Source organism: Diadema antillarum, unplaced genomic scaffold, assembly GCF_040938485.1.
Source record: "Diadema antillarum isolate AM-2024a unplaced genomic scaffold, OU_Dant_1.0 scf00000007, whole genome shotgun sequence".
NCBI classification, from domain to species: Eukaryota; Metazoa; Echinodermata; class Echinoidea; order Diadematoida; family Diadematidae; genus Diadema; species Diadema antillarum.
In genome coordinates, this window is record NW_027270896.1 from 2,221,774 (window position 1) to 2,240,068 (window position 18,295).

At 39.0% G+C, this 18,295-nt stretch overlaps 1 pseudogene; it reads right to left on the reverse strand.

Moving 5' to 3' along the window:
* Positions 1-5,433: 5,433 nt before the first annotated feature.
* Positions 5,434-14,701, reverse strand: LOC139716553 (glycine amidinotransferase, mitochondrial-like; annotated as a pseudogene).
* Positions 14,702-18,295: the final 3,594 nt, after the last annotated feature.

The window sequence follows — 18,295 nt, forward strand, 5'->3', positions numbered from 1 at the left end:
AGTTCAGACCAGGTGATTTAATGATACCAAATAAGGGAAGCGGGTATGTCTATATGATTAAGGAAAAAAAAATAGAAATAAAACTATACTTAAATGCAAACCATAATTGTAACCAAGCTATCATTTGTTTCTGAAAAAGGACATGATTCACATATAGGGCCTACTTTCATTGTTGTATTTATTATTTTTGTACGTTTATTATTATTATCACACACTTACTGTTACTGCATTAAAACTATCACAAGGTTGTGCTCAGGAGAACACAAAAAGTGATGATGATGATGATGATGATGATGATGATGATGACGATGACGACGACGACGGTGATGATGGTGATGGTGGTGGTGATGATGATGGTTATGATGATGATGATGATGATGATGATGACGATGAGGATGATTGTCATTATTATTACTGCTTCACTAGATTCCTGCACGCGAATCGAAATGTTGTATAACGACTGGCGACTGAGCAAACAGAAAACACACCTGGTGCGGGAGACACACGACCCGTCATGGAACGATCAGCTGGTCTTCACTTTGCCCGAGGGCAACAGCCGACTCCAGGGCGTCACCTTCGTCGTCTCACTCGTCCACCGGGACGTTGTCAAGGGCGGTCACGTGGTAGGACGGGTGAGTAACGTGGAGGGCGGCACTGATGTACTAGTACAATGTACATTTTGTACAATTGGCGAATTATACCATACCTCAGGCAACGAGCTTGAGACTGCCTTCTCATTTCTCATGTTCCCACGGATGTTGCCACGATTCCAAAATATCGATCACTAGATGGCGCTCCATAATTGCCAATCTACATTCAGCTTGATCATCTCGAGTTAAATTAAATTTCTTCGTGAACCGTGTGAGGAGCTGTGATACGTCCATTCGAATTGTTTTTCTATGAACTTGAAACAATGAAAAACAAACAGACCCCTCCCCCGTAAAAAGATCAAAAATCTGACTATAAAGGCCATTCCTTTGCACTTTTCTGAAAGTTCACCTACTGAGCTTTATCATAATACAACGTACAATGTTCCACCATCTATATCCACTTATTACTGATATGATTATGATCTCCGTGTTTATCCATTTCCAGCTGGAATTAGGATGGTCGTCGACGTGCGAGGAACTAGAGCACTGGGTCGACATCATGAGGACCCCAAATAGACCCATCGCCTCGTGGTTGGCGCTCCAGAGTCCAGACTGAAAGGGCCGGCCCTTGCTTCCTCGCCCTGTGGTCGCAACCATCCGATCACGAAGTCTCCACACAATATTGGTCGCGTGTACAACTCGATCGAAGGCATTCGAAGTGATCCAGAACTTTCTTTTTCAAAATTCATTTTGCCGGCCAGTGGGGATAAGAGTTTTTGTAACACACAGACATAAATTACTGTAAATTAAAGAAAACATAAAGCAAGATGGCAAAAAAGAAAATGCAAGAAACAGGAGTGCATCCATCGCAAATGCCGTCAGAAAAAAAAAAGAAGAGAGAAAACGCCCATAGAGTCAGACAAAAGTTATTAAAGAAGGCGTTTCATAAGTGGAAATTTTTCAATACATTTCTCTTTTTTAACCTCATATTAATAATTTGTATTTTTAACAGCGGTCATTAATTTTTGGTTAAATTTCCTAGAACCAATGGTAGCATTTCTGAATAATCTAACTTAAGTATTTTCTAGGCACTTCAACCTATACCAAACTGTCCTCTTGAGAACTCGTCTGTTTGCGTATATTGTATGTTCGATGAAATCTATGCGTCAATTCGACGATGGCCGGAAAAATATGATGTATTTTGGACGTGTGTCTATCCTGTCAACAAAGCACGTTATGAATACCTGATGAGGTCAAATTGGCGAAATTATCATGTGCTTCAAACGCTACACCTCTTTCCTCTGTTTTCGGAATCCCTCGGAATATTTTGTCGAGTTGTTTTCGAAGACGAATAATCCATTTACAAGAGAGTGTGTTGACGAAAAGTAATTCCTTTTTGATTTTTTACTTTTTGCTGCAATTAACACGGTTAACTTTTTTTTTATTAATAGACCTTCCCATTGCCATTTTACCATTATGATTCTATTAAAGAGTACGGAATTTCATCAATAAAAATTGATTACATTTAAAACTGTGTTCTTAACATTTTTCATTCAGTTGGGGGCGAATTTAAATGACCAACGACATCAAAATTCAAAGACCAAAAATAGGTATTATCAATTTAAAGCAATGATCCTGCGATTCAAGATTTTGTCAATCGAAAGTGTAAATATTTTGATTCACATAAAAACGCGTGAAAACGTCATTCAAATTTGCTATGGCTTCCCAGTTGCGAGCGCGTTCCGGAGGAAAACATGTTTGATATTTAGGTACTGAATTTCGTTTACACCAGCCAAGTGCAACCAGTGGTTTAATCGCTCCCAGACAAACCTGCCCGGATGCCTAAAAAGCCAAGAAATTGGCAGCTTAGAAGACTCTGATGGAAACAACAACGAAAAAACAAAACAAAACAAAACAGCCGCACGTGATCAGGGTAACGGTAATGTTGCACGAATTGATTGCTAGAAATACGAATCTGCATTCTTTGAAAACGAAATTTAGAACTTTCATGACTTTGTCGTGCCCTGATCTCGACTAGTGCGAAATTGAAAAGAGATATCGCGATGTCGAGATGCAGTGTACTGTATTTAAATGATTCTCATTTCCACAAAACTGAAAGTTCTTAATACCGAATTCGAACCATGCGAAAAAGCGACTGACGAGAATCGCTGATACCCGAATGTTTGTCAACGAAATGGAATGGAATTTTTGTCAAATTGCGCGAAAAAAACAATATGAGCTCATACAAATCTCTATCATTTTTAAGTCTTTTAGAATGTTAAGTCTGAATCAATATTATGCTCATCTTTAAAGTAGCCCAGCTACCAATGGCTACAGATGTTAAAATGCCTGAAGATAATGACTCAAGATCCATGCTTTATCAATCCAATCAAAATAAAAAATGGGCTATCTACTTGCAGTGACACTGTTAAAAAAAGTGTTGTGTATGCTCATGTACTGTCCAATTGGATAAAATATGGACAAACGTTGCATGTATCAGGGACCAATGGTGCAGCCATTCAATATTCGATCTGTACAATGTGAATTCTATTTCTTGAAATTGTGGTGCCGAATGTATAAATTGAAAGATGATGACTATAACAACACCATTTCTTTTGTTATGTCCGTTCATTTCTGTTTCCTGTGATTTCGTCAGTAAGAGGGTTGGTTGGAATAGAGATGATCGTCATCATGCTTGGAAGAAGTGCGTCGGACACAGTGACACAATGACAATTTATTATGTGGCATCAATTTAGAATGGTTTGAAATACAACTTTATTCTTCGTCTTACAATCGCTAGAATACATCGCAGCACTGTAATTTTTCGTTTTCTTCTTCTTCTGATGGGAGTCAACGAGATAGGAAATGTAAAGAAATGTAACTACATATTGTACGTGTATAACTACTTAACAAATTTCCAGATTATTTTCCGAGATACAAAAGCTTTGATGCAGCCGCTTCTCACGCAATGAAAGAAGAATCACAGTAATTGCCATGAGTACATTGCCCTTTGTGTACACTATGAGCAAGGTCACGACCCTTCACAACTAATCAAGGATTGACTTTTAACCCTTTGTGCACAAAGAACACATTGTCCAATTTATTTCTCAATTTCACCATACAAAATCAGTCTTGGACTAACACGCAGTGGAATTCGTGACTCAGAGAATAGTTCAGCCATTTTTTTTTTTGTGACCTGTAAACTTGAACTTACATTCCTTCTATTTCAGACAGCTGAGTACCTATTCATTTATATCTTTCTACCAGATTATGCTGAAATGAGACAATATGTAGAAATGTGTTTTCCGCAATGGAATTTATACAGGGGGTTCAAGCAAACAAAGGAAACAGAAAAATATAGAATATAGGATAAAAAGTACACATAAGTAATTAGAATAATGTAATAGACGAGGGGACAGTGAGTTTACACCCATGTCGTTTAAGTAGATTTAGATATCAGTCAATCAGGCACATGGCCCCAATAAATTGCACATATGCATGTACTACTTAGAAGATGAAAAAGTTTGTATGAAAAACAAAACAACAACCCAACAACTAATCTTGAACACGATCATTCATTATCATCACTACACCATAAGGTACACTCCGTAGAAGTACAGAGATGTGTTAAACATGTAGGATTCTGTAGGTGGTTGGATACTAAGATTGACCTCGGCTTTCTCAGAAGGCGTCTACAGCCCAGAAACATGGAATATAACACAGTCGCAGCAGCGTGTCCCCACCCATCGACCCATCCGAGCAAACTTGCCAATCTGCTTATCTTTTTTTTTTCAAGTAAACAGGACGGAAAGTCAAGTACTTGGCATGTTACTAAGAATGCTTCATGTACATGCGTACGGCAGTCAGTAGGGGTTGATAACAGCTTCAGTTTGCGATTCTATTGATTAAACCCTTTAATGAGGATTCCAGTCAATTGAAAGACTCTTGCTAATAAAATTCATAAAATGGTCATTCAAATTGAACGATTTTTTGTTCCAGAACGAGCAATTTCGCTACCAGCGATTAAAGGTGTTCATGGGAAACAGTGTGCTCTGAAATTCGACAATTCTGCAATGAACCCGATAAGTCACGGCCGGTGAATGTGTTGCAAATATTTAAATTCGTCATATAATAAGTCGATTTTGTTCTTTATTCACTAAGTTCTATGTTTACGATGTATCAACGTGGACACAATAGACATTTGGATGTTGCATGCATGCAAACACAAACGGACGTTCAATTCACTGTGAAATCTTTTGTGTGCTTTTTTTTATATCTTTGTCTTTGTTTTCCTTGATTTCATGTACAGTAATTCTTCCCTGTACATTCTCTTCTAAAAAAGTCAGAGAACTACCTTCGTGTAAAGAGTATGCAAATAAATTGGAACGTATAGAAATCCAATCAACAATAAATCTAAGGGGGAGTAATCAAAACACCATTTTCACAAGAGATCAAATTTCCACCAAGATTTGACATGAAAAGGAGAATATTTCTTTGCCTAATGAGCGTAACAACACAATGGCAAAGTATTGACATGAATAAGCGTTCCCCCCAAACGCCTCCCCATTTAGATGTTCTACTTGATACAAACCACACATTCCTAATTTGATTGCAGCTACATCGTATATTAAACATGCACCCTCATAAACGAATCTGATTGGTCGCAAAGACGGATATATCACGAATGCAGGAACTGTAATTACTTTTAACGTCACATTGGTTGCTCGAAACGTTTAGTTGACCGGGAAATCCTTTAGTGGCATTGAACTGCATTTGAACACAAAGACACTACACAGTGTATCTACAATTATAAGCGTGTTTTGGGGGTGTATAGCTATAGGCCCTACAGATAGGACTGAAGCGATCCCCTGCGACGGATGTCGCAGGTCCAGCAGTGGAAGCCGCCACCGAGTGAATTGGCGTACTTGAGGGAGACCTTGACGCACTCGATGCCCAGGGACTCAAACATTTTGATGATGGGGACCTCGTTGCGGTCGACGACCACGCGCTTGGGGTCCAGCATCAGAACATTCATCGATAGCCACTTGGACGACAACCAGAGAGGGTGAGCTGTGAATTGAATAAAGTATGCAGAGATACGAACATAAATGAAAATGGAAAATGCGAATTCACTTAGATTTTATTAAAACCCTGTTATAACAACCTTGACTAATATTCTCCCCGGTGAGAATATCCACTCTTAGGCATGTAATTAAATGGAGGTACTTGCAGAAGATCAATTAGGCAAATCGAATACAAAAATTTTTTACTTATGACATTTATTCATTCATAGAGGTTAAAGTCCTGTCAAGACTTAACGGGTCAGAATTATTTTTGTTACAATAGGTTTTCCCAACCAACTCTCGTGAAAAACTGTATCTGATTAAACAATGTTATCATTCTGAGGTGAGCAAATTTGACAATCGACGAAATCAGCACTCAAGTAGCTAATTAGTCCATTTAGTTTAAATCTATCAGCATGTGATATTGTGATGTTTTCTCATAATCGTGTGAAAAGCGCGTTCAAATTATGAATGAACGTAAAATGCATTAAAATTTGCACCAGCATCGACTAAATGTCAGGGAATATAAATTCATGAATAGACAAGCATTCATAGCACATGACCAGCGTTTTTCGTTACTCCTTTTGTTGTTGTACCCTTCATCTTTTTGGATAGATTATGCAAATTTTATTTACCTTTAAGATATAATACTGCCGTAAATTACTCTGAAACTGCTAACTAATGCTACAACTTACAATGCCACTTTGCTACTTCCAGTAAATTACTTTCAATGCTGAATTCACATGTAAAATGACTGAAAGTTTCATCAGTATCATCATCCAGCATACTAGCGTACAACTCACAGTCTGGCATGACAGGTTTTGGCGGCTGAACTATCGTCCAACCAGCTTTCTTGAACATGTCGATCTGGTGGCAAGGTCTTTCGGGATTGCACAGCACCAGACCAGGCCCGATTATGTTGAAGGTGGCGTCGATGTGCATCGGGTTGGGGTCGTCGAAAGAGAGAACGTGGAGGCGGTAGCGGTTGCCCAGATGCCGTTTCATCCACTCGATACCAAACATATTTGTGACCTTTAGCGCGGGGTTAATATAGTGGGAGAACATGTGCTCCAGTTCAGTACAGGTCAGCAGCAGTATCGCAGTTTTTTTCTTAACGAAAAGTGGATACTGATGTAAACATGCTGGAATCATGTAGTCAGATATCTCCTGTTGTTTTTTTTGTTCTCTCCTTCTTTTGATTTTGTCGCACAAAAGAAAAAAGGTATGTTTAGCTCTTTGTCGGAAACCGGAAGGTGTATGTAAGTAGTTTTAGGTTTGTGTTTCGTCTTTTGTCTATATATGAAGCAGTTACAACTTCTTAGCGATGAATTTGCTTTGCAGCAATCGCTGCATTTCGAGCCATCCGAGAGTGCCAAAGCCAATGTAAGACCATAACAAACATGAGAAAATCGAGTTTAGAACGCAATCGTGGTAGCTAGCATTAGTTGAGATATTTCTATGTGGCATCCGAAGGTAGGCAGGATAGGTATCTCCACGACAGAGATTGTCATTTGGTGTCTTTTCCATTTTGAATCAATTAGAAGAAACTATAAATTTTGATGGAGGTGACAACAGCGTATCAGAAATGTTCGTTGCATTGCTTGTTAAAAGAAATACCAAAAATTAGAATGTTGACTTATTCTTACCTGGCTTCTTTGGACGAATATGTCTCGTCCGGCTCTCATGAAGTCTGCGGCGTCAAAACAGGGCTCGTACTCGGTTGTAACGAATCGACCTTCGGCCGCAAGTTGATGGCGATCTACCGTGTTGCCCATTGGGTACTCCTGTGAGGAAAAAAAAATGTTTAGCATTTTGACGCATTGAAATAGGTAGTGTGGAAGCACTGCAGTAAGAATGGGGCTGGGTAGAGTGTGTCTGGAATAGACATAGGAGAGATTACATATTGGTTAAAATTGTGATATGTTACATTTACAAAGTGATTTAGGCACACAATCAGAACGTCAAACTTCCACACTTTAACATTTCAAAGCAACAACCTGTATGCAGATATCTACCATTGGTCTTCCTTAAAAGAATATAACTCTTGATTCTAACGCCTTCAGAACGGTCACTGCAATCCTATGTCATTTACAGAATTATGCGTAAATTCCAGTATCATTCGCGCTTTTCATAATCCGTTTGTATCAGCGTCAACGGAATGAATATCATGCATTGTGTCAAGAGTACTTCATGACACTTGACCAATTCGTTTTTGAAATAGTCAAGTAGCAAGATGGTGATATTATGACCACAATATTTCTTGATTCTTGTAATGTCCCTATCGCGAATGGTATGCCTCCGCCATAACATAATGCCTCCGGCGACACTTCGTAGCGAATGGTACGAAAAAATGCAGTTGTGCTCAATACAACGAACAACGAAAAGATATATATAACCAGCACAACACCGAAGTTAATCATTTTCACCTGGTCGTACAACTCGTCGCTCATCAGCGGCTTTGGCGGCGTTGTCCACTTGGCACCCTGTTTGAAGTACTCCCTCACCAGTGACCTGTAGGCCCGGTACTCAAAGAAGCGTGATCGCCATGCCATGGGGCATTCGATGATCTCATCGCCGAGCACCAGGAGGATGTCACGGGGCATCGCAGCGTACATACCTGATGGGTATTATCATAGCATTTATGCTGTTCAGGTTTCTATGGGTTTCTCATAAAACACGAACGAAACGCAAGTCGTGCCGTCTTGGCAATTTAGGGTGGAGGTAATGACAGAACGAGTCGTAGAATGGCGGGGTAGGAGAGGGAAGAGGTATCTAACTTTCTTGTTGCCTTTTTTTCAGACAAACGTTGACATCTAGTATCTTACTTTCAAGTCAATCATTATAATAAGTACCCTAACATCATTCAATATTATCATCAAGAGGTATTTTTTTTTGACTTGTTTATAACATCCATGGAAACATGTATATCAGCTTGACAAGAGCCTCAAACTTTTGCATCAATATTCACCTGTATTTCTATAAGATACAACTGCAGATTTTATGACCTCAGAAAAAAAAATCAATCTCCTTGCCGCTTTTTGCGTAAATTAAAAAAAAATATAAAATTCAATTTGCCATCTGCATACCAAGAAATACTTTTGACCACTGACTTTTCTTCCAACTACCCTCCTAATTAAAATCTGTGCAGGCTAATAAATTGTACCAACTTTGACCGATTGAATAATATTTCTTTGGCTCCAACTTTGAGCACTCTAAAACGAAAAGGGTAACCCCTGAATGCTTGTATTCACATCACTCTGCTAGATTCTGAGTGAGGTTTCTTGGAGTCGAGTTGTCTCCTTGACACTGCCCTGCCATTCTCTCCTCTCCCACCTGCATATCGACCCCAAGGGGCCAGTCATGGGTTACTTTTTTTAACATCCGGTCATCTACTATCGCATTCAGACATTTCAGTTTTTACGGAAACACAATTCGAGTGGGATGAAAACTATTCCATACCCAAAACGTCTGCGTCATCCTCGGTGGAACAAACAGAAAATATAGAACAATAAATCATGTCGCAAACTGGGAGCAACACAAGGCCGAACCTGTAGAACGAAAGTCAGGAGTGGCGTATTCCTCTTGGTAGTTGCAAATGTCGGGACGACGAACTGTGATGCCCTCATGTTCCAGAATGTTGACGAACTCTTCGATTTCCTCCTCGGCTGCCTTCATGTGCTCCAGCGGGAAAGACTGTCCGCCATATTTGCTGAAAAAATTCCCAACACTTGCTACTTGTGTTTGCCTGTAAAAAAAGGAGAGAAGCAAAAATGCTGGTTAGGCAGTATGTGTTCGATTTGGCACGACAAGAGAGTGGAAGCACAACAGAAAAGATAAGACAAAATCTCATGAAGTGGCAAATCGAAAAAGTAACACCCTTTACGAGACCAGTGGGTCTACTGTTCCCCTGAGCATGTCATTTCGCCTTTATGACACTCCACCTTATACGCACCACCCTCCTAAGGGACGCTTTGGGCACCACCATCAATATGCAAATCATAATCCCCTCTCCCATTTATGATTCCTTCCAAGTTAGATCAAGGAGGCACTGATTACCTCCTTGGTTAGATCGAAGTCCAGCCACCTCTTTTTCAGAGAAGATGAAAACGTCAAGCATTCTGCAAGATTATAAAGGTCCTGCCTAAGGACATCGCCACCATTTATAAAAAAATGTGATTCCCCCCCCCCCTCCCCCTTGGTGATACTAGATCGGTTTGGTCTAAGTCTAGCCATGTTTTTAAAGAAGGTGAATGTGTCAAAAACATTATGACAATTAGCTAATTTGGGGTATTTGGGGTTGCCCTGCGAACATCGTCACTATCTTTAGGGCATATAAGCTATACCCCCTTGCCCCCCCCCCCCCCCACTCACCATGGCTGGTTCAGGCCAATTCTTGGTCAAAATCCAGATATCAATTTTGAAAGAGGAGATGAAAATGTGACCGAAATTTACTCACGACGGACGTCGGACAGTAAACGATTGTAATAGCTCATTTGAGCCATTTGGCTCAGGTGAGCTTAAAAACATCGGTAGAAGATGAAAATGAAGGATAATGAATGAATGAGACTGGCGAGTGGAATAGCATTCACCTCACATGCGGCATGATAATAAAATGCATCTTTACACAATAACATAAGACGACAACCAGATAAACGTGTAAGCATTGAAACTTGCCGTGCAATTTATACGGTTGCATTTCTCGTCAATTTGTTCTACAAAAATAACTCCTTCTGCCCAGGTAGGTCTTTCAGGCCAACAACAGTTGATATTGCACCTTACAATACATGAATTAATGAAAATGAAGTGCGATTCCTTGAACCCTTCAATTGTAAAAATTTAATAATCTCTGCTCACTTTGACCTCGGCAGTAAATTGCGGCACCGTTGCCCCTTCGACTCGGCCAACGATCACCTCTTCCAGCGGGTCCCACTCGTTGTTGGACCATACTGGGCTCTTCGCCGCTGATTTTGCCGCTTTCTTCCCAAACGGCAACGTAGAATCGTTCATTTCCTGCTCAGCCGATTCCACTGCGGTTACGTTACGATCAGCAACCGGATGCGCTGAAGACGACATTACACTGTACGTGGTTTGAAAACTCCTAGAGAGTAAACCAGCACAGCGCATCTGTGGGGACAAAGTAAATCGCCGAACAGACAGTAACAACCCATGGGAAATTGTACGACAAAGGAGGTCCCGGGTGAATGTCTTCACAAACGGATTGCAACAGCGGCCAAAGTTAACAGATACGACGTATAGATTAAAGTATGCCAGGTTATTTCCTACGTCAAGTGTTATTTGCTTTATACAACACAATGTTTTCATAACGGGGTACGGATGGAACATTAAAAGCTTTGAGAAAAAAGATAACTTCTTTTTTTTTTTTCAAAAGCACACTACAAAAAGAAACACAACATATATATATATACATATATATATATAAGGGGAAATGCTTACTAAAAGTTTTAGATAGAATGTCTGCACTTCTGCATTTTCATGGCGTTCACAGTTCATATATAGCGAGACTCATATACATATAGTATATATATATATATATATATATATATATATATATACATACAAATATATATATATATATATATATATATACATAAGAGAGAGAGAGAGAGGAGAGAGAGAGAATAAAACCACAGAAAGAAATAAAAAGACGTGAAAATCACATGTAGTGGGTTGAATATAGAAGATTTCTATATGCTTTCAGATATTTTCGACTTTCTTTTTTTAATGCCTGAAATTTTGCAATACTGCATTATGTATTTGCAACCAGCCGTACAAATGGGGCTGTGCAACGCACTTTTTAAGCCTATAAGTGTTTACCAGATGTTGATCTGGATAAACTGCAGATAAAAAACCACCGAGTTGTGCATATCATATCTTTTTTTTATCAAGAAACAGCAAAAATAAAAAAAAAAGGTTTAAAAAAAAAAACAAATAGATTAAGACTAATAGAAAGCAGGAAATAAGCATATGAAGAAAACCCTTGTAAGATCAACGCACTTTTTAAAGCCTACAAGTGTTACCAAAGTCCCATTGCATAAAAAGATGTTAGGATGGCAACTCTTGCTGGAATAGTAACTTCCAATAGCAACAGCCAATCACGAAGCTGGATTTTTGTCGTTGTCATGACAATTGCCATTCCAGCAAGAGTTGCTATCATATCAACTTTTTATGAAACGGGTCCCAGATGTTGATTTGGATAACTGCAGATATATTATATTATACATTGTAGATACCTTTATAGATGAGGGAATATAAGCTGATCATGGCAATATTTAGGATAGCCCCCTTGGGTTTCTAGAGGGGTGAAAGTTTGGAGGCTGAACAAACAAGGGGGAGGGGAAGAAATTAAATCACATTTCCATCTTCTTCAGAACCAATGGGCAGATTTCAACCAAATTGCTGAGGAATCATCCTTTCGGTAGAAGCACCCATGTTCTTTGTATGTGTGTGTGGGGGGGGGGGGGGGTTCTCCTAGCAAAAGGGAGAAGGGGCCTTAATTTACAGGGAAATTGCGTCAAGTGTACATGTATTGACTGCGATACTCGGGTTAGCGGCTAGCCCCCGGACCTTTTGTTGAAATATGATGGTTAGTGTGTTGCCATGGTAACAGTATATCATCGCAACAAACTATGACAAAATTTTGCAGATCAAATTACTTCCTTATTTTTGCCAAATGCTCACAATAGTTGGCACGCACTTTGGTCTTGGAGTGAAGACGTACAAGACACATTCGTTAAAGGATGGGTACTGCGTTGTCATGGTAATGACGTATAGCAATAAATCAGAGAAAATGCAAAATTCGTTTTTGTTTCTCACATAAGGCCGTCGTACGCGTACTACAGGGTAGGTATAAATTATCTTCTGTGATATTTCTGTATAGTTGGTGTAGAATGAAGCCTCGACTGGCTTGTTAAAGGGGAACTGCTAGTGTGTAATCGGCCAGTAAAGGGGGGGGGGGGGGGGTAATAATCCGTTCCTGAGATAAAAACTCCGGATTTCTTTCTTTTTTATTTAGGGTGCATTGGTAGGAGATTATGCATTCCAGGAGTAAGAATTAAGGTGATCAATAATTGTTCCAGGCAAGACTAGTGTTCGCGCTACATTTGTAGTAATTTTTTGAAGGGGGGGGGGGGGGGGCATTTTTCTGGTAAAGATAATGTCAATGTATTGAGTCCCTGTGCTGCCATGGCACTTTCATATGTCTGGGTCATGGGTGGCGATACAGAGGGGCATGGGGTGACCGCCCCCCTATGACTTTTAGATCACCTGAACCGGGGGCCTATACGTGAGCTAATGCCATCCGTTTCCATCCGTCGTGCGTCGTGCATAAATGTTCATCTTCTTATCTAAAAACCGTTGCTAGTCCCGACTAAGCCCCATCAGATAAAACAACCAGAATCAAAATCCACCGTTTAATGAAGGAGATGTATCATTTCCATTAATTTCTGATTTTTTTTTCATACATTTGCATAAATTTGCATAACTAATGAATTTCAGAATTCGATGTTGAAGTTTCGTAGTCCCAACCAAGCCATCAGATAAAATAACGAAAATCAAAATCCATTTTAAAAAGTCGAAGAAGCATTTTTGTGAGTTTCTAAAAAAAGTTTATAAATTTTTATAAATTTGCATAATTAATGAATTTCAGAATTCTGTGTTGAACTCTGGTTCTCCCAATCAAGGCCGATCAGATAAAACAAGCAGAATCAAAATGCACTGTTAAATGTAGAAGTAACATTTTTGGTTTAAAAAAACTGAAAATTGCATACATAGGAGGTTGCATAAATTTGCATAATTAATGATTTGCAGAATTCTGTGTTGAGGTTTGGTAGTCCCATCCAAGCCCCATCACATTAAAACAAGCAGAATAAAGATCCACTGTAAAATGTAGAAGTAGCATTTTCGGTTACTTTTGAGGAAAAATGCATAAATTTGCATAATCTATAAATTTCAGAATTCTTTACTGTATTGAACTTTGGTAGTCCCAACCAAGCCCTCTCAGATAAAACAAGCAGAATAAAAACCCACTGTTGAATGTAGGAGAAGTAACATTTTCGTTAATTTCAGTTCTGGAAAAAAAATCGCATAAATTTGCATAATTAAAGAATTCAGAATTCTGTGTTGAAGTTTCAAAGCCCTTAAGCCTTACCTATATCTCCATAAGTCAGAGCAATCAGAACCAGAAATGACAGAGAGGAAGCAAATCTTATCATTTCAAGCACACATACATGTACACACACGCACACACACCAACACGCCGTTTCATAGTCCCCTTGGGCTACCGAACTCATTCGGTGGGGACAAAAACCAACTGCACTTACAAAATTAAATGTGTTTTTATAATGATTGTGGAGGAGCAGAACGTTACCAAAATGTGCCTTTAATGTCCTGCCCATTTTGGCAAATTAACCAAAATGTGCAGGTACCAAAATGTGCCGTAACATGTTAAGGCACATTTTGGTAATTTACCAAAATATGCAATTTACCAAAATGTGCCGTAACACACCCCCCCCCCCCCCCCACCTTGCAATATACGTGTATGTGACTAGCGAGATTTTGGTTGAATGTAACTTACAAGATTTTGGTTGATTGTGCCTTGCAATGATACTATTTACTATATTTCGACCTGTATCAAACATTGATACTCGGTGCTGTCGCTTACAATGCTGCCCGAGTTTATTGTGATGCCGCATAAACACCCGACTTCACACAAAAGGAAATATCAAATGGAATATAGACGGTTTCTAAGCAATTCAAAAATTACGACAGAAGTCCTGCATTACGTAGCAAGGTTTGCTGTCATCTTTCACGTACAACTGTACTAGTATAAACTCAACGTCTTAGGACATGTCGTACTAGATGTCCATGACTCGCTTCGGAGAAAATATGTATAATTTACTATACTAGTAAAGGACGGAAAACAGATTGTCGGTTGGATAAATTTTAGCGTGTACCGGTACTCACGTGCGCTCTAAGACGAACAGCTTCTCGCCCCCTGCATCCTCCGCGAAATAATCTGACACCGATCATGACGTAGACTAGTGATGTCTAAGAAAATACCTGTTGATGCAAACGCGTGAGAAAGATGTGTTTCAGCATTCGAATGAGAGTGAAATTTCCCCCTTGATTAAATTATCATTCATGATAGAGCGATGAGGGATGACTGAAATTGGACCAGGCCTTCTATCAATAACATTTTTCCATTCTAATGTGGCAAATGTTTTTGCTAAATAATGGGAATCAATGATACATCATTGATTCCCATTATTTAACGGCAGTACAGAATAACGGCAGAATAACGGCTCAGTAAAGAGTAGTGCGTATTCTAGTTTATGGCTTGGGTTAGAGCCTACTACTAGCTAGGGCCTAGCCCTAACGTTAGGCCTATGGGCCCTAACGTTAGGCCTATGGGCCCTAACTAACCCCGTTGCGGGGCGCGCTGCTACCGACACGTAACGTGTTACGTGTTGGGGTCGCTGTTGCGGTAAAGGCTAACGTTAGGGCTAGGGTAGCCTAGGCCCTACTTTACTTACCGGTGCTCAACTGTCTTAACTTCCTTTTCATGACTTATTCTGTTAGACTTCTTATCCATAAACTTACCAACAAATCATGTGAAACGTAGACGCAGAAGCTACCAAGGGAAAAGGCCAGGCCGTAATACAGAAAAAAAAAATGCACAACAATCGGAGTCGTGTTTATTGTGTAGCCGTAGGTCTAACGTTAGGACTCGACTCTAACGCGTACCACGCGTAAAATACAGTAAATATGTACTACTAGAGAGCGAAATTACACCAAAGATCGTACACAGCTAGCTGTACGTAAGCTGAGCTGTACACGTACATTCTTTGATTACACCGTACACGCCACACTGTAACACATCCACTCACCACGCACGCGTACGCACGGCCACGAGACTCGCTTCTCATTATAATCTCTTTGGTACTTACCTAGGCTTGTGCGTAAATCTACTACGCAGAAATGAAGTCGTCACGTCAAAAGCAAATATCGCAGCGCACGCTTTTAGCACACTTTCTAATCGTGCTGTAGAAAACCGTACACACGCACGCGAACGATCAGCCAGTAGCTAGATAGATCGGTGCGGCGGAGAAAAGTACTGTACATAATTATAAACACACGTGTACACTACGAACATGAACTTCAGTGGGTCCGGATCAAAGAGATTTTCCTCCTCCCCACCAGTCCACTGGGGAAAAGCTCTTTGGTTCGGGTGGACCGAACAGCCTTTCAATCGATTACTACTGTACTAGGAGTAACTTACGACAGGTCTGTGGACCCCTATGGACCTATCATTGCCGCCGACAGCCAGTCTGGATTTAATAAAAGCAAGACGTCGCCTTGAAAAACAAACAAACAAACAAACAAACTACCTAATCTATTTAATTATTTATTTATTCTAAATATCTATTCATTTATTTGCTCATGTTTAAAAATAGACAGGGTAGCCCATTCACATACAGTGGTCTTCCACAGGGTCCTGGAATAAACAATTATCAGACATAGAAATACTACAGCACAAATCATACAAACATAAAGCAAGAAAATACAAGTAAATTGCTTTCACCTGATAACGCTCAATGAAAAAAAAAATGATCAAACTTATGAATAACTGCAAATGAGTGAGTGTTAACTACAGGGCCGGTGTCACAGTCGATCCGTTCCGGGTTCCGGGGGAACCGATATACTGGTCGAATCCAGTCGATTAGTTCCGCAGAACGAATATACCGCACAATAGGCCGTACGCAGAAACGTTCCGCAACCGCCGATCCTATCCGGGTTGTGCGAGTAGGCCTCATTAAAAACAAAATAATATCTGTGTATTGTGGATGCTGATACCAAACCAAAAAAAATCTAAGAAAGCTATTTCTTCATTTTTTAAATGATATTAAGGACAAACCTATGTTTACGTTCTGATAATTTCCCTTTAAATGAATCATATTATAACCTCGTACAAGTAGCGAGAAGAAATGAATTACTGTAGGGCCTACAATGTATTAGCTAAATATCATGCACAAATACGTACGAGTTGATCATCTGGAGCCGTTGCGCAGACAGTGTACGATTAGCCTTTATTTATAGACAAAACTTCAAAGAACAGTTCAACGAAAGAGCATGATAATACTATAGTTATAGGTCCTACATTTATAAGAGACTGCTTGAAGTGGGAAGGAAGAGAGAGGGAGGTTTTGCTGGTAGGGTACAGCAAGGATAAACATGTTTTTTTTTCGGTGAGCTTTGTTCTGATAAGAAAATTATTGTTCAGCTGTACTTCAAAACAAAAAAAGAATGTTGGTCTAATACTAGTAGTCTGCAAACAAATTGTTAATGTGTATGCCGTGTATGCAGGGGACTAAAATGGAGCTATGCATTTGGATTTCATTTCATTTATCTATTTTATTCTCATTTTTCTTTCAAAAAAACATAACATAAAGTAAATCAAAAATGCAAACATAAGCAAGTATACATTACAAAGTATGACATTCAATGGTAATTAACAAACTAATAAAGATATGCACACATACTGGTATTACAAAGTTATGTTTGCAGGGTAAAAATGAGAACTAAGAGGTCCACTAAAAAGCGTTGGTTGTAGATTTTAGACCACTCTAAAATATCTTCAAAAATACTTATTATAATTACAAGTGCGTAATTATGCATAATGCAAAAAATAAGACAAAATGAAAGAAACAACAGAGACACAACAACGTGACATGACTAAACTGAGGGGAATATACGAATGAAAGGATTAGAGCAAAAACAAAATTAAAGGAAGGAGAGAGAGAATGCCTACACGCTGAACAGGATAAACGGAAGAGGAGATTTATCAACTGATTACTTAAATTGTCCACTCTGGAAATTCTTTATACATTGGATATCGCAACAAAATTTACATTCAATACATCACAGGTACACCACAATCAGACATGTCATAGAGTAAAAAATGAAACTCACTCACATTAACATACATTAACGTATGCACCAAAATAACAATACATTAACCCGACATTTACAACTACATGTATACAAAAACTATTGATATACAGCTGTATACGAATTGAATTGAATTGAATTGAATTTATTTATTTATGGATACATGGATTAAAATTTCTTTATTTTAAGCTGTTGAAGTAGAGCTATTATAACTCGAGATGAATAAAATTTTGCTTTGTTTACTTTTCTCCTTATTTTTCTCCTTCGCACTCTAAATCTCTTCTTTATTCTTTATTTTTAATTCTGTGTTGTTTTTTTCTCTCTTTGTTAGCCTACCGCTTTTACCCTTTTTACTTTTTATCTAAAAGATGCCATTTTGGGGTACATTAAGCCATATTTCTGTCTGTTTCCTGTCGATTCATGTTACATGTAGTTTATGATAGCTGTTTTTCATTTTCTGTCTATCCCATCGCCACTATTGGCTTCACTCCTTTTACATGTGCATATAATATGTGTTTCCATTAAAAATGTATGTACATATATAAATGAAACTTAATGTTTACGAAGAGAAAATGTAACTTTTTTTTATGGAACACCAGATTTCGGACATAGGTGCACTGTTTGGATATTCAAGTTATAGGGTATCACTAGAAGTCAGAAAATTTACGTGAGTTT